The sequence below is a fragment of the Malania oleifera genome, chromosome 1 (genome assembly GCF_029873635.1).
Source record: "Malania oleifera isolate guangnan ecotype guangnan chromosome 1, ASM2987363v1, whole genome shotgun sequence".
Classification (NCBI taxonomy): Eukaryota; Viridiplantae; Streptophyta; class Magnoliopsida; order Santalales; family Ximeniaceae; genus Malania; species Malania oleifera.
In genome coordinates, this window is record NC_080417.1 from 127373451 (window position 1) to 127388643 (window position 15193).

General features: G+C 34.3%; 1 long non-coding RNA gene across 2 annotated transcripts; it reads left to right on the top strand.

Annotated features, from left to right (window-relative positions):
* Positions 1-4181: 4181 nt before the first annotated feature.
* On the top strand, positions 4182-12526 carry LOC131151026 (uncharacterized). 2 transcript variants are annotated; one of them, XR_009135677.1, is made up of 12 exons: positions 4182-4392; positions 6163-6334; positions 8082-8172; positions 8687-8755; positions 8832-8911; positions 8994-9065; positions 10411-10482; positions 10563-10634; positions 10758-10829; positions 10949-11020; positions 11129-12065; positions 12156-12526. It is a non-coding gene; the product is annotated as an uncharacterized LOC131151026 (long non-coding RNA). The 2 variants fall into 2 exon arrangements; XR_009135676.1 differs by having other exon boundaries at positions 11129-12526.
* The last annotated feature ends 2667 nt before the right edge of the window (positions 12527-15193 follow it).

Sequence of the window (15193 nt, forward strand, 5' to 3'; positions counted from 1 at the left end):
AATGTGTGTGTGTGTATGGGAGCCTAGGGTCTTACTATGGTCAAGTTGAGCTCACACTATATCTTGTGTGCATGATGTGCAGGTGATAAGCACACAAACCATATCCTAGTTTACTATTACAGACCTTATTATATAAATGACTAATATATTACAATGTAAATTACAAAATTTTACAGTCTTCTTGTTTCTTCAAGTGCCATGAAGGAAGTTTGATTTGAACCTACACAAACACTTAATAAACATCAAATATTAATATTTGTGATTATGAAAACCAGGTGCGACCTATAAGGTTAACAGTTACCTCACGTTGATGCTAGTAATTATTTTGACCACGACCGCGATCATACCCACGACCATTCCTGCAGCCTCGCCCTCGACCACAAGATGTGTTTACATTCACTTTAGGGAATGGGGTTAAACCAGTTGAACGGGTTTGGTGATTTCTCATCAAAAACTCGTTATTTTGTTCAGCAACAAGAAGACATGATAAAAGTTCGAAAATTTTAGTAAATTTGCTTTCCCTATATTATTGCTGTAGGAGCACTTTTGTGGGATTGAAAGTAGTAAAAGTTTTTTCTAATATGTCTTCGTTTGTAATATTTTCCCCACATAACTTTAGCTTCGAGCTAATTTTATGTATAGTTGAGTTATATTCGCTGACAGTTTTAAAATCTTACAATCTTAGGTGCAACCATTCATATCGAACTTTTGGTAAAATCACTGTTTTTTTATGGTCAAACCTATCCTTTAAATTTCTCCATAGGACGAGTGAGTCTTTAACAGTGAGGTATTCCGTTTTTAATTCTTCTTCTAAATGATGTCGGATAAAGATCATGACTTTAGCGCAATCCTGCTGGGATGTCGTATTTCCATCTAGTATTGTATTTCTAAGTTTATTGCATTCAAATGGATTTCTACATCAAGAATCCATGAGAGATAGTTGTTGCCTTTGATGTTAAGGGGAACAAATATAACTTTGCTTAGGCTCGACATCTGAATAAATTAATAATAATAAAGCAATTTAGAAAAGTGAAACATACTAACTGAAATAACAGAGAAATAGTAATATAATATATTTTTTTTGGAGATTAAAAATATACCCTCTTTAAGAGATTAAATATATTGTCTCTTCAAGAGACTTATTTCTTCAGGAGATTAAATATACAACTTCTTCAGGAGGACTATTTAACCATCTGTTCTGGAGATTGGTAATATATATATATATAGGCAGTATAGAAATAAAACCAGCCATTGAGGCATTATTAATAAACAAAAATAAAATCGTCCATTAAGGCGGTTTATATATAAATATATCAGTTGGGTAAAGCATCGTGTTGATAACGTGTTATAAAATAATACAGAAATAAATAAATGTAGATAGTTAGAAAGTAATGAAGACAAGTAAAATAAAAAATAAAAATAAATAAATTATAAATAAAAGTGAGACCGGATTTACGTGGTTCGGTTTATACCTACTCCACGGGCGGATGAGATTTGAAATCCACTATTTTAAGAGGAATTACAAAATATACCTAACTTTTGTACAAATATCTCACCTTCTCACTTTACAAAATATCTTACTTTCTATTTTCTCTCTTGTTGCTTTCTTTTCTATTTTCTGCACTCAGTATTTTGCACTCTGCACTCTTCATTTTCCACACCTTATCTCAATTAGGTGATTCCCTTTTTATAGTCGTGGGAGGAGCAAGTAATATATTCTTTTATAATTAAAAGGGTAAGTGAGCTTGTCTGATAATAATAATAATAGATTCACATGTATGAAAAACATGAGAGAGATGAGACAGGTATGTTGAAAACATGGATGGTGACATCCACCATTTATTTCACAACAAATCCATGTATAAAAGAAGTAATATTTTTCTTTTATTTCCAATAACATGAACATTATTTTGACAACTAAGTCCATCAATGTGTTTCCTAAGAGATGTTTAGTGATAAAATGTTGGTATTCAATTGTTAATGGTTTCTATGTTTGAATTAAAGAGAAAAGACAGGAAATAAGAGAGAGTTGCCATTGATCTTTAGTTTGATTTAATTTAATTAAAAATAATTATCAGTAGCTTCTATATTTAAAAATCTCAGTAAATTTGAGAATTTTCTTTTTTTAGTATTAGAAATTCCACATAAAAATTTTGTCCTATACATGGAGACATATTTGTATATGTTATATTGATTGACTTAATAATTTTTTTAGCATTATTGATGGATATAATAAAGTCAATATTAAAACACATCATTTTAAAAACAAATTACAAAACTTAGTTATAGGAAAAATTGTAGCTAAAAAAATTTATGAGTGTTAGTTTATCTTTACATTTTTTAAACCGTTTGTAGATTATAAAAAGAGCTAAAAGCCAAAAGAAAAATAAAATATTTACTATATAAATGTTAAAATAAATAATAAATAATATTTTATAACTATTTTAACATTAAAAAATAAAATTTTCTATTAATTTCCCGTTGCGAGAGAGCCCAGAAATAAATTTGATTTCCCCTTTCCCACGAAGAATCGTCTCCAACGGCCCTGTTGTCTCTGTTTCTCTCTCTTACAGTCCCCTGCCCCTTCTCTTCTCTCTTTCCCGCTCGTCTTAACTACCCTTTCGTTCTTGCTCAGACTCTCTCTCTCTGGCTCGCTCGCTGTCTGCGTTCGACAACTGCTATTTTTGAAGATTGGCTGCGAAGAATGAACTATCGTTCTGAATCAGGACCGCAACTTCTGTGAACCGGAGCAGATGGTGTCCTCCGTCTCAGACTTCAAGGCTGCGCCTTTCTCTCTCCTCCTTCTCCTCTTCGTGGCTGCGATTAGTTGCTTCACGCGTCTCGGATCTCACGCTCAACTTCTCCCTCTCGATGAAGGTAGTATCGATTTCTGTTTTCTTGTCTCATTTTGTTCCGGAAATAAATTTGTATGTTTGGTTTTTGGAGAAATTTGTCGGTGCTGGTGTGTTGGGTTGAGAGAAGAGACGAAGTGCTTCACCTGTTTTTCTCTGTAACCAAACAAACCGGAATCTACCTGTTCATCTGTGAAAATTCACTGTGTCCCCTCTCTAGTGCTTCAAATAACCCGAAATCCACCGAACAACATTGATTATTCTCGGTATGTTAGTTATATGCGGTGCTTGCTAAGATTTCCTTTGAATGTTTTGATTGGCATTGTTTTGGGATCCAAATTTACGGAATCAGGAAAAAAAAAAAATCCATGGGATTGAATGGGATCTCGGTTGCAAGAGAGGGACTAACCGAGGTTTTCACTTTCAGTTTTGTATTTGCTCCGCTATTAGGTCGTGCCCCAACAATCTAATAATGTACAAAATAAAGAGGGAGGACAAGATTAGAACTCAGACCTCTTATAATTATAGCTATAATATCATATTAAATTATTATTTTATCTAAATATTTAAATTATTAAATTATAAGCCAATAATATATATCAAACTTTAATATTCACAAAGACAAAGTTTTGTTACTGTTTTTTTTTAATCTTATATTTTCGTTAATTTAAACATTATCACTCATAAATTTATATAATTAATGAAGAAGTTAGGGGATGGAAAGTTTTTAATTACTAATTTATCTATTATTGAACAAAATGGATGTTGAAATTCCCCTTGCATCTCTTAATTAATAGTTTAAATTATTATATTATTATTAGAGTAAATTACACCATAAGTTAGTAAAGTTTCACGAAATTATGCTTTGCTCCCTAAAGTTTCAAATTTTCAAATTAAGACCTTTGTCCTTAAAATTTTAATTCCAAATTTTACTATTATGAATATGAAAAATTAAAGAACTAAAATATTATAATTAAATTTTAGGGAGTAGGATAAGAATTAACAAGTTGATAAGGACCAGTAACAAATTTGTTCTATCTCATTTCTCAATGCATACGAGTAATGTAAGCATATTTATAATTTATAATGTAGTCTTTTAGGGAGAGTTTTTTCTCTTTTTTTTTTTTAATATATTAAATAATATTTTTTTTTAAAAAATAATTTTCAAAATGATTCTAACATAATCTTGCTATTTAAAATAACAAGATTTAAACAAATCTACTAGTGAGATTTGACAAGTATTATTCGGAAATTATTTTTTTAAAAAAATATTATTTAATATATATTTAAAAAAATAATAAACGGGCAAAAAACTCAGATTGTCGTTGCTTTTCGTTTTGCAACGAGGAAGCACGGACAAAAGTTGGATGTGTTCGGATTCTGGAGACGATCGCCATCGACGCCGAATCGAAGCTTCAAATCGCAGGGAAAGATGGGTTGCTCTCCGAATTGTTGGTTCTGGTCGGAACAGAGAGCACAGATCAAGTGGCAGGGGATTTGCGGAAGATTGTCAGAGTGAGCTGCAAGTCCTGTCTTTCCAGTTATGACATGAAGACCACCCATATCATGTCATTTTGACTCTGTTGTTGCTTTCACAGTTCCAGTTTAGTGGTTTTTTTTTTTCAATTTTTCCTGTCCTTGCCCAAATGAATTTAATCTTTCTAGAAGATGGTGAAAGGGGAGGGAGAAAGGGAGAGAGGTTCTGTAAATGAAAAATGAAATTCATTTCATTAGTCAGTGGTTTTGTTCTATTTTGTCATCTGTTATGAACTTTACTTAATTTGTTGCAGATAGATGAAATTCATGCTGGAATGGACCTATTTCTCTCTCTCTCTCTCTCTCTCTCTCTCTCTCTCTCTCTCTGTTTTTTTGCAGGATGGATGGGTCTCTCCAGGTTGAATTTTTTAACTCTCTGAATGACAGATTGTTATGTTTTCAAATTTAATAAATCATCTATAACATACATAATATTGTTATAGAATATATATATAACTAAATTTGTGTTTGGATTCTCTTGAAGATTGTCAACTGTATAATCTATACATTACTTCCGAGGGGTTCAGGGTTAGAAGAATTTTTTTTTTATTTAATTAAACCTCTTAGTCTGGACTGAAGTATAGATACTTTTCTATCCAACGACTTCCATGGCGGCGAAGCTTCATTGCTGCAAAATCAAAGGCGGCTTGGGAGTTGGGTTCTTGAAAAATCTGATCGAAGGACCCTTCTACATAAGCTTTGGGAAATTAAAAACAGACGGTGGGTTGGAGAGTTTTTTCCCGGTTTGTCATTTAAAAAAAAAAATATTAAATAATATTTTTTTTGGGGAAATAATTCCCGAAACGAAACGTGGCAAATCTCTTTATTTCTTTATTTTATTTTATTTTTGTTTTTGTTTTGTTTCTGTTTCTGTTTTCAAGAGGGAACTTGGGTTGCTTAATAGCTGGCAGTAGCATTGACTCCGTCAAGATGATCCTGCATGACCCTGGGTTGTCCATACCCATAAAACTAAAATAAAAAGTTGAAGGGATGAAGTGTGAACAGGCCTGAAACCAAATTGACTTGGACCATTTTTATTTGCCAAATCAAATGCTGGGAAGCAAACGTCATCAACATATGCTGCTTTTGATCATGTTAGATTTATTTTCGTGTTTGATATTTATGTCTGAAAGAAAATATAACCACAACTCTCTCCCCCCCCCCCCCCTCCACCACAATATATTAAAAAAAAAAAAAACATAACCATGTGATTTGCAATAATATATTTTTTGTTGTCCATTAAAAGAGTGAATATAGCAAGAAGTTGGCTGGACTTGGGACTTGGATATGAGCATCAGATGGATTGGATTATTTATTGCAATAACTAATTACATACGAGACCTATTATTGCCAATTTATGGTATGCCAAACCCCTAGGCTCATTTGAGGTTGGTGAATGAAAAAATCAGAAAGCAACTATACATGAGGCTCATGGTTTTACTTCTGTGTTAGGACAGTGATCACAAGTGATGCATTTAAATATGTTTCTGCATTCTCAATTTGATGTGGCACTACCCTGTTGGCTTACTTCTATTCTGCTGTGTTGTTTTTTCCGTACTTGATATTATAAGATTTTGTTGTAACAAAAGTTACATGGAGATTCAAACTCATAACATCATTATTATTTGGTGTTATTTTGTTTTTGTTTTTGATATCCTTTTTCTAGCTAGGTACTTGTGCTGTTATTGGTAGTCTTTTCCATTTTTCCCTGTGTGCATCTATTATAAGTTCATATGACTAACCAGTGTATCTTCCTGCCTTTTGTGCATAACAGTGCGGACTCTCCAAAAAATATCCACAAAGTTAAATGTCCCTAATTGGAGCTTCAACCAAAATTCTTGCAGAGAGGGCCATTCTCTAAACGTGACATATAGTAATACCAGTTTGAGCAATATCACATGTGACTGCTCTTTTGATAAAAATACTGTTTGCCATGTCAAAACTATGTAAGTTCTTTTTTATCCTCGTCTTACTTTTCCTTTAAGAAACTCACCCTCGCGCACTCTAGCACATGCACTTTGTAAGGGCATATGTTCATGTGAACACATGTAAATAATGTTACATTCGAGGATTATGTTTTTCTTGCTCAGGGTGGGGTGAGAAGTATTGGTGTGATTAGCAAAAAAACCTATACTAAACTGTGAAAATTTCTTCAAATTCTATTTAAAACCATAAATTTTGTCAGCCCCAGTGATGTATGACATCAACTGAAATTCGGAAACAGAGAAAAGAAGATAATGAGAATAGAGACTGCAGCAGGCAGAACAGATAACAGTGCAGAAATTAAGGACAGCTGGGACTTAGAGAAGAGTAGAACTAGAGAGAAATTGGATAGAACTGAACAGAGATAGGCAGGAGGGAGGAGGAAGGAGAAGAGGAGGAAGAAGGAAAGGAGAGGGAGAGTGCACTGGAGAGAGACAGAGAGAGGAAAACTGACAGGGAATTCTCAAATCAGATCGCTAACTGTTCCATATAATAAACAATCACGCTACTTATACGCCCAATACTACAAGCGTACAGCTAACACAAATAATTTAAAATAGCCCAACTGAAAAAGAAAATTACAGAATATGTCCAAAGTACTTAAAAACACACAAAATAAGCCTAAATTAACTAAAGTTCTAAAATATCTAAGTTTACTAGTTTAAAACAAAATCCTTGATTTCTAAATGTTCCTACCAAATATAGTTGTCTAGAATTAGTTGCAAGCGATCCTCTATCAGCCAGCCCCCTTAAATATGTGATGATGGAGCCATGGAGGACCAAGTGGTAAAACTGTGTACTGATAGGCAAGGTCTTAAATTTTGATTTCGACTCAAATTTCGAAGCTCCAAAAGTCCGAAAATTTCGATTTTGATTTGAAAAAATAATGGAAATTAGTAGTAAAGCATGGAATTCTTTGTGAAACTTTAGAATTGGTTAACAAACATAATAATATAAGTTTTAGGACTAATATATTACATATTTAATACATCTATGTTTTTTTTGAGGTGGAAAAGTTGTAAAATAGTACGTGTATCAAACATATTTGTAAAATAATGTACATTAAACATATTCAATTAATACAAATGAAATTCATAAATCATTTAAATATTATTTATTATACAAATAATGATAATTTAGACATGAATGGTTAAATAAAATATTACTGTAAGTTTATTTTTTCATATAATTTCAAAAGCACTTGTAATAATCTTTTGTTTTGATAAAATAAATAAAATAAATTAAGAGAGAAATTTCACTTCACTCCTAAATTTCTCATTTGAATTCTGACGAAATTTTATTGTATGGTTAAAATTTCGACAAGTTTTGCTAAAATTTTGAGTTTTCAATAAATTTTAGATGATTTGTTGAGATTTCGACGGAAATTATGCAAGATAGAAATCAACTGCCATTTCGATTTCAAGGGTGATGGAAATAAAAAATTTTGACAAAAATTTCATGGAAATTTAAGACCATGCTGATAGGAAAGAAATATAAATTTAAATGAACAATCTATGCCCCAATATCGTGGAAATAATTTTTAACCCTTATTCGTGCTTCTGCACACGTGTGGGCACCTTACATTTCATTTGACTTTGTGACCAGAATTCCACTTTCATTGTTAATATGTGGCTGATTAATTCAGGGCGGCCAAAAGATCTAATTACTGCTCATCAGCTAATCGTTTCTTATTTTTTCTTTGTAATAAAGATTCCTGCTTGGATCGTAGCTGGCTGAAAGGTCTCAACTTAAGTGGAGTTTTTCCTGCAGAATTTGGAGATCTTAGTTACCTACAAGAAATGTAAGTGGACCATTTTTTTTTTTCATTGAAAAGTCAAATGACTTGTTCATTTTATTTCCATTAATTTGTTTCATTTATTAATTAGATACACTTGGAGTACGAATTTTAATTCCTTATTGAAGATATTTGGATGCTCATGAGTTCCAATTCACATCCTTAGGAAGCCCATAATGACTGATAATGTTTAGTGAGTTCCTATAAAAAAAAACTTGTCAAGTCTTTTTTGTATTCTCAGCACTTTCCAGCAGAGACGTTTCATGATTTTAGTAAATAGTCTAGTTTATTTTTTTATTTTTATTTATTTTTTTATTATAAGTGACTACGGGATGCAACAATACTACCCACTTTCATGTTGAAGTTTTGCTTAAAGGAATATGGACTGCATCAATTCCTTTGCACATATCTTGATTTCCATAGATTTGCAAATTTAATTGATTGCATCATTAGCTCACAAGACACATTATAATGAAGAGAAAGAGAACAAGCTAAATTGCTGCATATTTTGTGAATGCAGCGATCTCACTTACAACTATATTAGTGGCTCAATTCCTGCGAGTTTGTCTAAGACCTCTCTCACTAGTATGTAAGTATTTTTTACAACTTTATCTAATATTGTTTTTGAGCATATATATTTTTTTAATTGAAAACTTGTCTTTCAGTGGCTCATTGAACAGTTTTATAGTTGGAAAATTTGTAACTTTCCTAAGGAAATTGGGGACATTGCTACTCTTCAGCATCTGTAAGTATTGATATTAGATTCTATGCTTGTATGGGCTATGAAGGGCAGTTGATCTTGTTCATAATCTAGTTGTCTTTTCCAGTGTTTTGGAAGATAATCAGCTTAGTGGATCGCTTCCTGAAAATCTTGGAAATTTGAGGCCCTTGATCAGACTGTAAGACTACCATCCTGAAAAATAAATAAATAAATAAAAGGATTACTCTTCATTCTTCCATTTCGGCCTTTTTTTTTTTTTAGTTTTGAATTATGTTCTCAAATTATTTCTGTTCTCTTGGCAACATGTGCTGAAATGCAATGGCAATGCAAATAAGTTATTTATTATGCATTTCATTTGTGGTTTGTGTAATGAATTTACTTGGATGTGGAACAGTGTTAAGAGATAAATAAGAAAAACAATAGGACTTGGCGGAGTGCATTCTGGGTTTCTTGGCTACTCAGTTTATTTGGTTGGAAAAAATGAGTTGAGCATTAACATTTCAATTGATGCCATGATGTTAGTAATTTAACTGCTCACTGATTATCTTCATGAACTTTGTTTCGAGAGAATATTACTATGAGGCAGGAAACTGAGGCTTGTACTAACGCTTCTTTCAATATTTAATTACACACAAGTCACAACTGCCTTCATTTACTTCATGGTAGGATACTATTGTTGGGGCAGAAGTCTGATTTTTTAAGCAGTATCTATTAATGGTCAGCACTATAATGGTGACTCAGATTGAGGGACTCTTAAAATTGGTTCACTGGCAGGGAAATAAAGATAGAGGTTTATTATAGATCCTTACCAGTTTTAGGTTTGTTTTCTCTAGGAACAGCAAACCTGTGTTTAATTATCTGAAAGAAGGAATAAAAGAGCAGCATTCAAAATGAGGAAGTACAGGGTGCACCATAATAGAGCTTTGGCAATGAAAACTTACTATAAATGCTGAGTTTAGATGAAAATCCTTCCCTGGTTATATTCAATAATTACAAGGACTAGAGCCTCGTTCTTCTTTACGCTGACATCGCTCTTCTTTTGGTCATGGCTGCCTAAAGAAAAAGAGATTCTTATTCTCATTTTAGCTCACTAAATTAAGTTTTACTTTTGTGATGTTTCAATTTCATATACAGTGAATTAAGGCTCATTAATCTAACTCCATGACTCAAAATTGTTGCCCAATAATTGACTTTTTTAAGGAAAAATCCCTGAAACATGGGATGAGAGTGTGTAACAAATGGACATAGCTATGAATGAATATTATTTGTGTTGTGATGGTCGTTGCATTTAAGTATTGGCTAGAGACTATACTATGGAAACAAAGAGAACTACTTTAATGGCAACAAAATGGTTTCCTTTCTTTTATTAGATTCTTAATTAATTCCTTAATGGTGAGATTGAAATGTATGCATCTGTTATTACTATGACTCATAGAGAATTGTTTCTACATTATTACTTTAAGTAATAATTTCTATAAGTTTTATGCTGAGGGAATTTTTGACACTGTTTCTTACATTTACAGCCTTCTCTCTGCAAACAATTTTACGGGAACAATACCAGATACATTTAGAAACTTGAAGAACCTGACGGACTTGTAAGTGATTTGGTTGTATGGACTTGCCATTTTTTTTTAATATGCAAATCCCTGAACTTGCATGCCATTGCCATTTGCAGTAGGGTTGATGGGAATCAATTGTCTGGGAAAATACTAGATTTGATTGGGAGTTGGACAAAATTAAAAAGACTGTGAGTACCGTTCTTCTTTTTAACTTCTTTCACTATTTCTGCTTGGAGAACTATAATGCAGGCCTACAAAATAATTTGGAACTTAATTAAGTCTTTCTTCAACGAACTGTTAATCTGTGGCAGAGATATTCAAGGCACATCCATGGAGGGCCCCATTCCTTCTACTATATCTTCTCTAACAAATTTAACCCAATTGTGAGCTCCTCTCTGCTCTTTGATAATTGTTGTAGTCAGTATAGCAATCTCATGCATGGTTACACAGAAAATTTAGAAAAATGAAGCAAATATTTTATTTGGTATCTTTTGATTTTAAGGATGATATCTGATTTGAAAGGATTGAGTTCTAGATTCCCTGATTTGCGGGCTATGAAAAACATCATATATCTGTAAGTTGAATACAGATATACTTTCCTGAAAGGTGCTATTGTAATATTATATGACCGTTATTTAATTGTTCAGTTATTCTAAGCACCTGTTTTATATATGCGGCGCAGGACACTCAGAAATTGCTTAATCATCAATTCAATCCCAGGATACATTGGACAATTGACAACTCTAAAACGTTTGTAAGTTGATGTAGATCAATTTTTTTGATAGATAAAATGAGATGTCGTTGCATTTCACCAAAGGGGTTCCAATCCAATGACAAAAACAAGGAAGAAGAAACAGGCACCTAAATGACAAGTGAAAAGAATCGATGAGATCAATGATAGTTTGACTGTTCACAATAATGCTGCTTATTGACCCAAAGTACGGCATTTTAATCCAATTTTCCTTTACTCTGGTGACTGACAGTTCTGTGGCCTCAAAATCCCTTTGTTAGGAGAGAATGCTTTATTTTAGCAGTCAGGTGGTGTGAGATGGGTATTTTTGTCCTCCATGTGCTATTGTTGTAAATATATAAAGAGGGCAGACTTGGAGCTGTACATGGGCTCCAGGGGACTGCTGACTGATCTTCTCCCTCTAATCTCTTCTTCTCTTCACTCCTTCTAATCCTATGCACTTTATTTCTCTTAATTTGAAACTTCAATTAATTGCAGATTTGCAAGATGGGGTTTCAGCACTAAACTTCTTAAAACCTGATTAATCTGGCTTAGTTGCTGCTACTTCCCTTCTTTTCTCTCCTCGTTAACTCTTAAATAGAGAATTCTTTAGGGTTTCATCTCCTCTTCTCAGCCTTGAGCAACTCTTGTGGACGTTGAGTGGCTCATGGTGGTTTGCTGATGTAAAGACAGTCAATACTGTTTCTTGCAGCTGGTGTTGCTGTTCTGATGCTTCCTCTGATTGGTTCTGGAGTGATGGTATTGTTATGATGCTGTGAGTGTACACAATCTCCTAGTCATGCCTGCATATGCTCGTAGCTGCTGCCAGGTTGTTTATGAGTGTCCGCACTGCCATTTAAGTGCCTGTTGTTGGGTCCAGCCCACATAAGTAAATAAAAAAAAAAAGAAAAGGGAAGCCCATGTGCTTGAAGCCCATTAGGGCAATTAAAGGAGGCGGCAGTGTGGAGTGCTGCCACAGAGATAAAAAAAAATAAAAAATGGAGCGCCGCAACCGTGAAAAAGAAGTGTGTGTGGCAGCGGTAGTGTGTTGTGCAGTCTTTATCAATTCGATGATCTGAAGGTCTTTTGTGATCTTATTTTGCTGAAATTTGGAGAGCACGTTCGGAATTTGTCGACCATCGATCTGGAAGGTGGAGATCTATTTCAGAGCTTTGGAGGACCTGATTTTGTAGTACTAATAGTAACTTCGTTCGGGTGACTTTTTTCCGCTCATTCTTATTTTATCACGATCCTTTTGGGAATCCTTTTTACTCTAAGTTTGTGAGCATTTTTGGTGATTGTACTGCTGTAATTTTTGCCTTTATTATAGTGAAAAATTTATTGGGTCTCATAGGCCCCGTGGTTTTCCCTTCACATTAGAGGGGTTTTCCACGTTAAAATTGTGGTGTGTGATTTATTATAATTGTTGGTTGGTTATTGTTGCTCGTCACAGATTTAATTTTGGGAAAGATTTATCCGCTGTGCTAGTTGTCTTGTTACTTTCCCAACAAGTGGTATTAGAGCTTGGTTCATATAAAATATGGAAGACAACATATGTGACAATCCGAATAAAAATGGAATTTAAATAATAAAGAGGAAGAGAAATGAAAACAGTAACAGAAGGAGTAGAAGTATGTTCTTCTAACTGATGAGGGAAAACCAGCGTGTTATGAAAAAGCCATTGAAAGTGAGTAGAAGCAACAATGGTTTAGTGCAATGGAAGATGAAATGAAATCTCTGTATGACAACCACACTTTTGAGTTGGTTAAATTGCCTAAAGGTAAGAGAGCTTTGAAAAATCGGTGGGTCTATAGATTAAAACAGGAACAAAATTTTTCACTCCCACGGTACAAAGTTAGATTAGTTGTCAAAGGCTTCAGTCAGAAAAATACGATTGATTTTGGGGAAATTTTCTCAGCTGTAGTGAAAATGTCATCAATCCGTGTTGTTTTTGACTTGGGTGCTGGTCTTGATTTGGAGGTTGAGGAGATGGATGTGAAAACTGCTTTCCTCCACGGCAATCTCAAGGAAGAAATTTATATGAACCAGCTTGAGGGTTTTGTGGTGAAAGGTAAGAAGAATTATGTTTGCAGATTGAAGAAGAGTTGATATGGCCTGAAACAAGCTCCTAGACAGTGGTATGAGAGTTTGAGTCTGTCATGGTTCAACAAGGCTACAGGAAGACAACTTCAAACCATTGTATATTTGTTCAAAAATTATCTCATGATGATTTCTTTATTTTGTTGCTTTATGTTGATGACATGCTCATTATTGGTCACAATGCTTCTAGAATTGATAGGTTAAAGCACGTGTTGAGCAAGTCTTTTGCCATGAAAGACTTGGGACCAGCAAAAAAGATTCTTGGCATGAGAATCTCATGTGACAAAAGTGCTAAGAAGTTATGGCTATCTCAGGAAAAGTATATTGAGAAGGTACTTCAATGGTTTCACATGGAGAAAGCCAAAGTGGTAAGTACTCCTCTTGCTACACATTTCACGTTAAGTAGTAAATAGTCTCCTTCTAATGATGAAGAAAAACAAGAAATGGAAAGTGTTCCATATGCATTTGCAATTGGCAGCTTAACGTATGCCATGGTTTGCTCAAGGCCATGGTATAACTGATTTGAAACTTTGTTTCGGTTCTGAAAAACCTGTTTGGTTAGCTATACAGATTCAGACATGGCTGGAGATTCGGACTCAAAGGAAATCTTCTTTAGGTTATTTGATTACCTTTGTAGGGGGAGTTGTGTCTTGGCAATCCAGGTCGTAGAAATGTGTTGCTTTGTCCACTATAAAAGCTGAGTTCATTGCAGCTATTGAGGCATGTAAAGAGTTATTGTGGATAAAGAAATTGGTTCATGAACTTAAATTCACTCAGAAGAGGTATGTGTTATTTTGTGATAACCAAAGTGCTATTCATCTCAGTAAGAATTCAACCTTTCATGGTAAATCAAAGCATATTGATGTTAAATATTATTGGATTCGAGATGTTTTGGATTTCAAGTTTCTTGAACTTGAGAAGATCCACATTGATAAGAATGTTGCTGATTTGATGACAAAGGTGGTGCCTCATGCAAAGCTTGAGTTGTGTGCCAAGGCAGCCGGTATCAAAATTGTTTGATAATCTTAATGAATGTCTCCTTCCTCTTATGGGCTGGAGGGGAAGATTTGTAGGGTCCAACCCACATAAGTAAAAAAAAGGGAAAAGGGAAGCCCATTAGAGCAATTAAAGGAGGCGGCAATGTGGAGTGCCGCCTCCGAGAGGGAGAGAAAAAAAATTTTGGAGCGCCGCAACAGTGAAAAAGAAGTGTGTGTGGTAGTGTGTGAGGCAGCAGTAGTGTGTTGTGTAGTCTTTATCAACTAGACGATTGAAAGGTCTTTTGTGATCCGATTTTGCTAAAATTTGTAGAACATGTTCGAGATTTTGTCGACCTTCAATCTGGACGGTGGAGATCTGTTTCAGAGCTTTGGAGGACCTGATTTTGTTGTACTGACAGTAACTGCGTTTGGGTGACTTCTTTCCGCTCATTCTTATTTTATCGCAATCCTTTTGGGAATTCGTTTTGCTCTAAGTTTGTGAGCATTTTTGGTAATTGTACTGCTGTAATTTTTGCCTCTTATAGTGGAAATTTTATTGGGTCTCATAGGCCCCGTGGTTTTTACCCTTCACGTTGGAGGGGTTTTTCATGTTAAGATCGTGGAGTTCTTATTGTGGTGTGTGATTTATTATTATTGTTGGTTGGTTATTGTTGTTCGTCATAGATTTAATTTTGGGAAAGATTTATCTGCTGTGTGTTGGGCTTTTGTGGAGCCTAGTTGTGTCTTAATTTGGATGACGACCCGACCTCCGTTTAATTAGAGATTTCTATCCTAAGGCTTAGTCCATGGAGCGAAGGCTTGGGCCGTGAGGCCCCCGGGGAAAATTTTTGGAGCCCATTCAGAACGGAACCCTAGGCGCAACATATAAAAAGGGTGCTTTCGGGTGATTAGGGTTTGAGTGGTTGTATTCTTGAGAGAG